The sequence below is a fragment of the Salvelinus namaycush genome, chromosome 8 (genome assembly GCF_016432855.1).
Source record: "Salvelinus namaycush isolate Seneca chromosome 8, SaNama_1.0, whole genome shotgun sequence".
NCBI classification, from domain to species: domain Eukaryota; kingdom Metazoa; phylum Chordata; class Actinopteri; order Salmoniformes; family Salmonidae; genus Salvelinus; species Salvelinus namaycush.
The window spans coordinates 61107341-61115864 of NC_052314.1; positions in this window are offsets into that span (position 1 = coordinate 61107341).

Consider the following 8524-nt stretch of genomic DNA (forward strand, 5'->3'; position numbering starts at 1 on the left):
AGTGTTTAGTGAACTGGGAGCCAGGCTAATCCCCATTCAGAGGTCTTAAACATAAACTTCCTAGGATGACTGATTTCCATACGAATGCCAGCAGGGCCAGAGGTTGGGATAGGAGGGGATCTGTAGGGGCCTTGTGTTGTGGTGTTGCAGCCCGGCCCTCCGCGGGTCACGTCAAAGCTGCCCAGTCTGCCTTTGGAGGTGGGTTGCTCACTGGCCTGCGAGGAATTTGCTGGGCAAATATGTCAATGGCCGTGCAAGGTCAAATGGCGACCTGGTAAATTACTGTTTTGACGCTTTTGTTGTGGGGCACTAGGAACGTCAAATGATAAAAGGCTTCCTCACAGATGCATGTATGCTTCCCAAAGCCCTTCAGGAAAGGGGGAGGAGGGCAGGGGAAAGAGGAAGGGAGAGGAGGGGAAAGAGGAAAGAGGAGAGGAGGGTAGGGGGTAGGGGAAAGAGGAAGGGGGAGAGGAGGGTAGGGGAAAGAAGAAGGGGGAGGAGGGTAGGGAGAAGAGGAAGGGGAGAGGAGGGTATGGGGAAGGGGAAAGGAGGGTAGGGGAGAGGAGGGGAGGGGAGGGGAGGGGAAAGAGGAAGGGGAGAGGAAGGTAGGGGAAGAAGAAGGTGAGAGGAGGGTAGGGTAGGGTAGGGTAGGTGAGGGTAGGGTAGGGGGAAAATGAAGGGGAGAGGAGGGTCGGGGGAAGAGGAAGGGGAGAGGAGGGTTGGGGAAAGAGGAAGGTGAGAGGACGGTAGGGGAAGAGGAAAGGGAGAGGAGGGTAGGGGGAAGAGGAAGGGGAGAGGAGGGTTGGGGAAAGAGGAAGGTGAGAGGAGGGTAGGGGAAGAGGAAAGGGAGAGGAGGGTAGGGGGAAGAGGAAGGGGGGAGGAGGGTAGGGTAGGGGGAAGAGGAAGGGGAGAGGAGGGTAGGGTAGGGGGAAGAGGAAGGGGAGAGGAGGGTCGGGGAAAGAGAAAGGGGAGAGGAGGGTAGGGAGAAGAGAAAGGGGAGAGGAGGGTTGGGGAAAGAGAAAGGGGAGGGTAGGGCTGGGGGAAGAGGAAAGGGAGAGGGAGCCCTGGCTGTTAATGGATGGTGCTGAACTGTGAGATTTGGAGTATATCATCCCAAATGGTAGCCTATTCCCTATATAGTGTACTATGAACCTTGGTCAAAAGTAGTGCACTATGTAAAGCATTCGATGCCATTTGCGATGAACTTTGGGAGAGTGATGAGGATGTTTTCTCTTGTTATTCAACCATTGCTTTGGTCGATACACACTACCGTTCAAAAGTATGGGGTCACAGTACCCACAAATGCTGATGCTCCAGATACTCAACTAGTCTAAAGAAGGCCAGTTTTATTGTTTCTTTAATCAGCATAACAATTTTCAGCTGTGCTAACATAATTGCAAAGGGGTTTTCTAATGATCAATTAGCCTTTTAAAATTATAAACTTGGATTAGCTAACACACCATGCAATTGGAACACAGGAGTGATGGTTGCTGATAATGGGCCTCTGTACGCCTATGTAGATATTCCATAAAAAATCTGCCGTTTCCAGCTACAATAGTTATTTACAACATTAAAATTAACATTTTTCTATTTTTCTTTTCTTTTGTGTTAGTGACTGTACGTTTGTTTATGTGTAACTCTGTGTTGTTGTTTTTGTCGCACTGCTTTGCTTTATCTTGGCCATGTCGCAGCTGTAAATGAGAACGTATTCTCAACTGGCCTACCTGGTTAAATAAAGGTGAAATAAAAAATAAAAAAATAAAAAGAACAATGTCTACACTGCATTTCTGATCAATTTGATGTAATTTTAATGGACAAGAAATGTGCTTTTCTTTCAAAAACAAGGACATTTTTAAGTGACCGAAAACTATTGAACGGTAGTGTATATTTTGACTTGGCTGAAATTCCATTGACAGAATGTTGTTTAAGGTTGGATTCAGGGGAGAATTTAGGGGGATTTGCTCCATTATCTGTGTGTGTACATCACCGAGTCATGGAGTTAGACTGAGGTTACGTTCCAAATGGCACCATATTCCCTACATAGTGCACTATTTTTGACCAAAGTCCTATGGGCCCTGGTCAAAAGTAGTGCACTATTTAGGGAATACGGTGCCATTTGGGACAGATCATTGGAAACACCAGAGACACCAGAGCTCTTTACAAGTGTAATAGCTGAGTCTCACACAAGGCATGTTTATGAGATCATAACACAATCAGTCAGAGCTCTAGGTAGATTAAGCTGAAACCCCAAGATTACACAATTTCAACACTGAATATTCTGCAAGGTTTCAGTCTAAAATGGATTATGCACTGAAAGAAACTTGCTGTAATGAGTTCAAAAGTAGAGAAGAATCGCTCAACACATATCCAACTTCTTCTCGTGAAATATTACCCATGTTCCTTGCAAAGGGAGGTATTTCAGTCTTAGAAACTCATTGGAAAGAACATGCAACATTTCCCTCCAACACAGAAACCCAGCCAGCCCGCACACACAGGGTATTTCCACGTTTCCCTTCTTCTTTCAGGGTAATTAATTGTGTTCGGCGTCAACATTCCCAACAAAGAACTCTTATCTTGCACCCTACATGTTTTCCCTCCATTGATTACCATGCGCTGTGGCCCCTACTGGCCCCTAGTAGTCTCAAGCTGATTAATCTGGTAGTTCTGAGCTAGTCAACGAAGGCTGAAAGACAATGTAATCATTTGTAATCCCAGCTCAATTTCCTCCCTCAGATAGAATATGCTGCCTTACCCATACGTATGGGTGCATTGTACAGTATGGCGTAGACGATTAGTCTTGAAACTGAATATGATTACTTCTAGAGAGTTTTAAACTCTTTTCGAGCATTTTATTTCTCCTTATTGAAATAATTAAGTCACAGATTTAATTTCTCTCCCGTGAAAAAGTTAAGAAAATGAAGGACGGAAAGGAAGCAGAGGATTGTGGGACTGAACAAGATTAGCCCTCTTTTCTACCATCCCACCACCCCTCTTCTCCCATCCCGTCATCCAAACTGATCGCCGCCCAGACACGGCTGAACCTGGGGAGGTTTTCTTAGCCAAAGGGGGAGAGGATGGGAGGGCCGTGTGGACACACACACACACTGCAAATTCCACTTTTTGGGGCCACCAGTTCCCAAAGCAGAGGCTACAGTCATATGGTCCCCTTCCATTGTTCCCCAGTTCCGCCCAGCAGTCATTCCCACTGTGGGAACTAGCTGTACACACATGAGCAGACCAGCGGGCTGAACAGACGTCAGGCTTCACTCGGCCATGGGATGCTGCTAGTAGAGAAGCTTCCTCATATAAATTCCTGCGTGGCCGCCGCGGCTTCCTATATGGAGGGAGGGGGGGGGGGGGGGGGGGTCTTATGGAGTGCTTATGTTTAACGACACGTGAAAGGTCAAAGTGCCATCCCTCATGGTGGTTTCGTGTGTCGAAAAGGTGCGACTGCGACGCTCCCTGTCAGTATAGACCAATCAGAGGAGAGGGTGAAGAAAAGGAAGACAAGTCTTCATGGATGAGAGATGTGTCCATTGTGTTGTTTAGCTAAGAGGGGAACTTTTACCACGTGTGAGAAAATCAAGATGGACAATTAACAATGTCAACAAAGGGTTTTAAATTGGTAATGGCGGACAAATCTACACACTGAGAGTTCCACATCTACATGCATTGACTTGTCGAAGTGGTAAATATGACGCTCAACCAACACACACTGAAAGAGTGGTTCACAGCAGGATGTCTAAGTAATGAGTGGAAAGAGTAGCAGCCTACATTGTCAGAAGCAGGCAATTATTGTCAAACTAGACGACAAAGCCAGATGGAGCGAGAACATTGTTGGAGAGGACGGATTTGACTTCAAATAATTTAAACCCCTTTCAGATTTAAATTGAGGTTGCTGCTCAGTTTAATCCACGTCGACATCCTTTTGTGTTGCTCTTCAGATATTCTGACAGGAAGTTGATCCGGTGCCACCTCTTTAAATGACACTGAGCTTAGAGGTCCGCCGTTATAGGCCAGTGAGAATTTCCCAGCTCTCCATTCCTTCAAGTCTTCTAGACATTTAACCACAGAACTCTGCGACAGCGATGGGTGCTACGATGGCCACCGCCATGGTTGACGTGGTGGATGGGATTGGCTATTTCAAAGAAAATAAACACACAGGCCCAAAACAGAAAGGAGATACCAACATTTTTTAATAAAGATGCCTCCAGTTTATCGAAGTACGTCAAACAATAAGGAAGTCACAAAAACACGATAAGTGCTAATGACTTCCTTTGAGTGACAGCTTAAAACAGACTTCTGGTACCAAGGGACTTCTGGGACTTTAGTATGCAGGAAGGTTACAGAGGGACAAATACTTTGACTGTGAGTCATACAGACAACCGTGAATCGGTAGGAACATACGCATGTATCTGACACCAACTTCTTCTACCTGAGGCTGTGCTCATATGTACACCATATTTATGGCATTTACTGATCATGTTTAAGAACAGTATAGCTGCATGGTTGCCTGGTAACGTGTAATAACATACACAGCAGCAGTGCTACCATTCAACCAAACAGTGATTGTGAAATAGTCTGGCATTGGATATGTCTGCGAATAGACTCCATATTGACAGCTATCCCAAAGGGGAAATCAACATGTGAAACACTATTTGAAAATACATGCGGGTTTACTTTACATTACGTCCTACAAATTCTTGGTACACACGAAAACCAAAGCAAGATCCTATGTCAGATTAACAATTAGTGGCTGAGTCTTTTATCTACAATCGTTCAGCTTGTGGTAGTAACACAATTGATGTTACCCATGACCTGAGTCACTCCCAGCAATATCAGCAACCTCTGTAGTCATGGGCCATTCATAACAGGCCTTAGGGTTTAGGACTCAAGGCGCAATGGTTCAGCCTACAGGGTTTGGGGAGAAAATCCGTTTATCTCCCTCGGCATGGTTCAGCTGTTGGTGGATATGGCACATAGATACACTCCTCATCCTAGTGTGGGGCATGTGGCATATCTGTAACGGCTTTCGTTGGTGGAAGGAGAGGAGGACCAAAATGCAGCGTTGTACGTATCCATAATAACTTTTAATGAGAATGAATACAAAATACAAAAAGAACAAGAGAATCAAAATGAAAACCGAAACAGTCCCGAATGGTGCAAACACTGAAACGGAAAACAACTACCTACAACCCATAGTGGGAAAACAGGCTACCTAAGTATGATTCTCAATCAGAGACAACGATCGACACCTGCCTCTGATTGAGAACTATACTAGGCCAAACACATAGAAATATAACGTATAGAACAAAACATAGAAAAACAACATAGAATGCTCACCCCAACTCACGCCCTGACCAAACTAAAATAAAGACATAAAAAAGGAACTAAGGTCAGAACGTGGCAGTACCCCCCCCCCCCAAAGGTGCGGACCCCGGCCGCAAAACCTGAACCTATAGGGGAGGGTCTGGGTGGGCATTTACCACGGTGGCGGATCTGGAGCGGGACGTGGACCCCACTCCACCATAGTCTCGGCCCACTTATGTGGCACCTTAGAAGTGGCGACCCTCGCCACCGACGCCGGATTGGAGACCCTAGTAGAGGGCACCACTGGACTGAGGAGCGCCTCTGGACTGAGGGGCGCCTCTGGACTGACGGGCGACTCTGGCAGCTCTGGACAGGAGGGCGACTGGCAGCTCCGGACAGGACGGCGACTCTGGCAGCTCCGGACAGGACGGAGACTCTGGCAGCTCCGGACAGGACGGAGACTCTGGCAGCTCCGGACAGGACGGAGACTCTGGCAGCTCCGGACAGGACGGAGACTCTGGCAGCTCCGGACAGGAGGGCGACTCTGGCAGCTCCGGACAGGAGGGCGACTCTGGCAGCTCCGGACAGGAGGGCGACTCTGGCAGCTCCGGACAGGAGGGCGACTCTGGCAGCTCCGGACAGGAGGGCGACTCTGGCAGCTCCGGACAGGAGGGCGACTCTGGCAGCTCCGGACAGGAGGGCGACTCTGGCAGCTCCGGACAGGAGGGCGACTCTGGCAGCTCCGGACAGGAGGGCGACTCTGGCAGCTCCGGACAGGAGGGCGACTCTGGCAGCTCCTGACTGACGGATGGCGACTCTGGCAGCTCCTGACTGACGGACGGCGACTCTGGCAGCTCCTGACTGACGGACGGCGACTCTGGCAGCTCCTGACTGACGGACGGCGACTCTGGCAGCTCCTGACTGACGGACGGCGACTCTGGCAGCTCCTGACTGACGGGCGGCTCTGGCAGCTCCTGACTGACGGGCGGCTCTGGCAGCTCCTGACTAACGGGCGGCTCTGGCAGCTCAGGACTGACGGGCGGCTCTGGCAGCTCAGGACAGACGGGCGGCTCTGGCAGCTCAGGACAGACGGGCGGCTCTGGCAGCTCAGGACAGACGGGCGGCTCTTGCAGCTCAGGACAGACGGGTGGCTCTGGCAGCTCAGGACAGACGGGCGGCTCTGGCAGCTCAGGACAGACGGGCGGCTCTGGCAGCTCAGGACAGATGGGCGGCTCTGGCCTGGAGAGAGAACCTGGAGGGAGGAGACGGAGAGACAGCCTGGTGCGTGGGGCTGCCACAGGACCCACCAGGCTGGGGAGACCTACAGGAGGCCTGGTGCTTAGAGGAGGCACCGGATGGACCGGGATGTGGGGAGCACTGGAGCTCTGGTGCGCAGCCTTGGCACCACTCCTCCAGGCTGGATGTCCATTTTAGCCCGGACCCTCCAGAGTGCAGGCACAGGTTGAACCGGGCTGTGAGTGAGCACTGGAGATCTGGTGCATACCACTCACACCTCTCCCATAGGCTCAATGCCCACATTCGCCCGGCACGAGTGGAGCGCAGGCATAGGACGCACTGCATCCTCCCAGCGCCCTGGAGACACAGCACTCAGAGCCGGCGCAGGATATCCTGGGCTGAAACGGCGTACCGGAGACCAGACATGCTGAGCCGGCACAACACGCCCTGGCTGGATGCCCACTTTCGCATGGCACTTGCGGGGGGCTGGCCTATAGCACTCCGGGCTATGAACGCGTACTGGCGACACCGTGCGCTTAACCGCAGAACACGGTGCCTGACCAGTAACGCGCTGCTTACGATAAGCACGAGGAGTGGGCTCAGGTCTCCAACCTGACTCTGCCACACTCCCCGTGTGCCCCCCCCCAAAAAAAATTGGGGGGCTGCCTCTCGTGCCTGTCGCGCTGCCGTGCTACCTCCTCATATCGCCCCCGCTCAGCTTTCGCTGCCTCCAGTTCTTCCTTGGGGCGGCGATATTCCCCAGCCTGTGCCCAGGGTCCCTTACCATCTAGTATCTCCTCCCATGTCCATGAGTCCAGAATCCTCTGCTCCTGTTTACCACGCTGCTTGGTCCTTGGTTGGTGGGTAGTTCTGTAACGGCTTTCGTTGGTGGAAGGAGAGGAGGACCAAAATGCAGCATGGTACGTATCCATAATAACTTTTAATGAGAATGAATACAAAATACAAAAAGAACAAGAGAATCAAAATGAAAACCGAAACAGTCCCGAATGGTGCAAACACTGAAACGGAAAACAACTACCCACAACCCATAGTGGGAAAACAGGCTACCTAAGTATGATTTTCAATCAGAGACAACGATCGACACCTGCCTCTGATTGAGAACCATACTAGGCCAAATACATAGAAATATAATGTATAGAACAAAACATAGAAAAACAACATAGAATGCCCACCCCAACTCACGCCCTGACCAAACTAAAATAAAGACATAAAAAAGGTCAGAACGTGACAATATCGACCAGCATCCTGAGGTGTCAGTCGGCCATTGCCAACTGATTCAATGTCTGATGTCTATTATACAATAATGACTCAATTTCTACCCAACTACCCAACTCACCCAACGTCTAGCAACCCAAAGGTTGCGTGTTCGAATATCATCATGGACAACTTTAGCATTTTAGCTCATGTTTAATAATGAAATTACCTACCAAAAGGAAAAAGAAAAAAAAATGCAAATATTTACTACTTTGTAGCTACTTTGCAACTACTTAGCATGTTAGCTAACCCTTCCCCCGACCCTAACCTTAACCTTTTAACTTAACCCTAACCCTAAACGTAAGCATTTTAGCAACTTTGCAAATACTTACAACTTTTTAGCTACTTTGCAACTACTTAACATGTTAGCTAGCTCTTCCTCTACCCCTAACCCCTAGCATAGCTAACATTAGCGTTAGCCACCTCTTTTTTTTTCTACCATGTTATTGACTTGTTTATTGTTTACTCCATGTGTAACTCTGTGTTGTTGTCTGTTCACACTGCTATGCTTTATCTTGGCCAGGTCGCAGTTGCAAATGAGAACTTGTTCTCAACTAGCCTACCTGGTTAAATAAAGGTGAAATAAAATAAAAAATAAAAAAGCCACCTAGCTAACATCAGCCACAACAAATCAGACGTTTAGCAAATCCTTATCCTTGGTGATCACACACCAAAACAGCAACATAAAACACAGCGAACATGA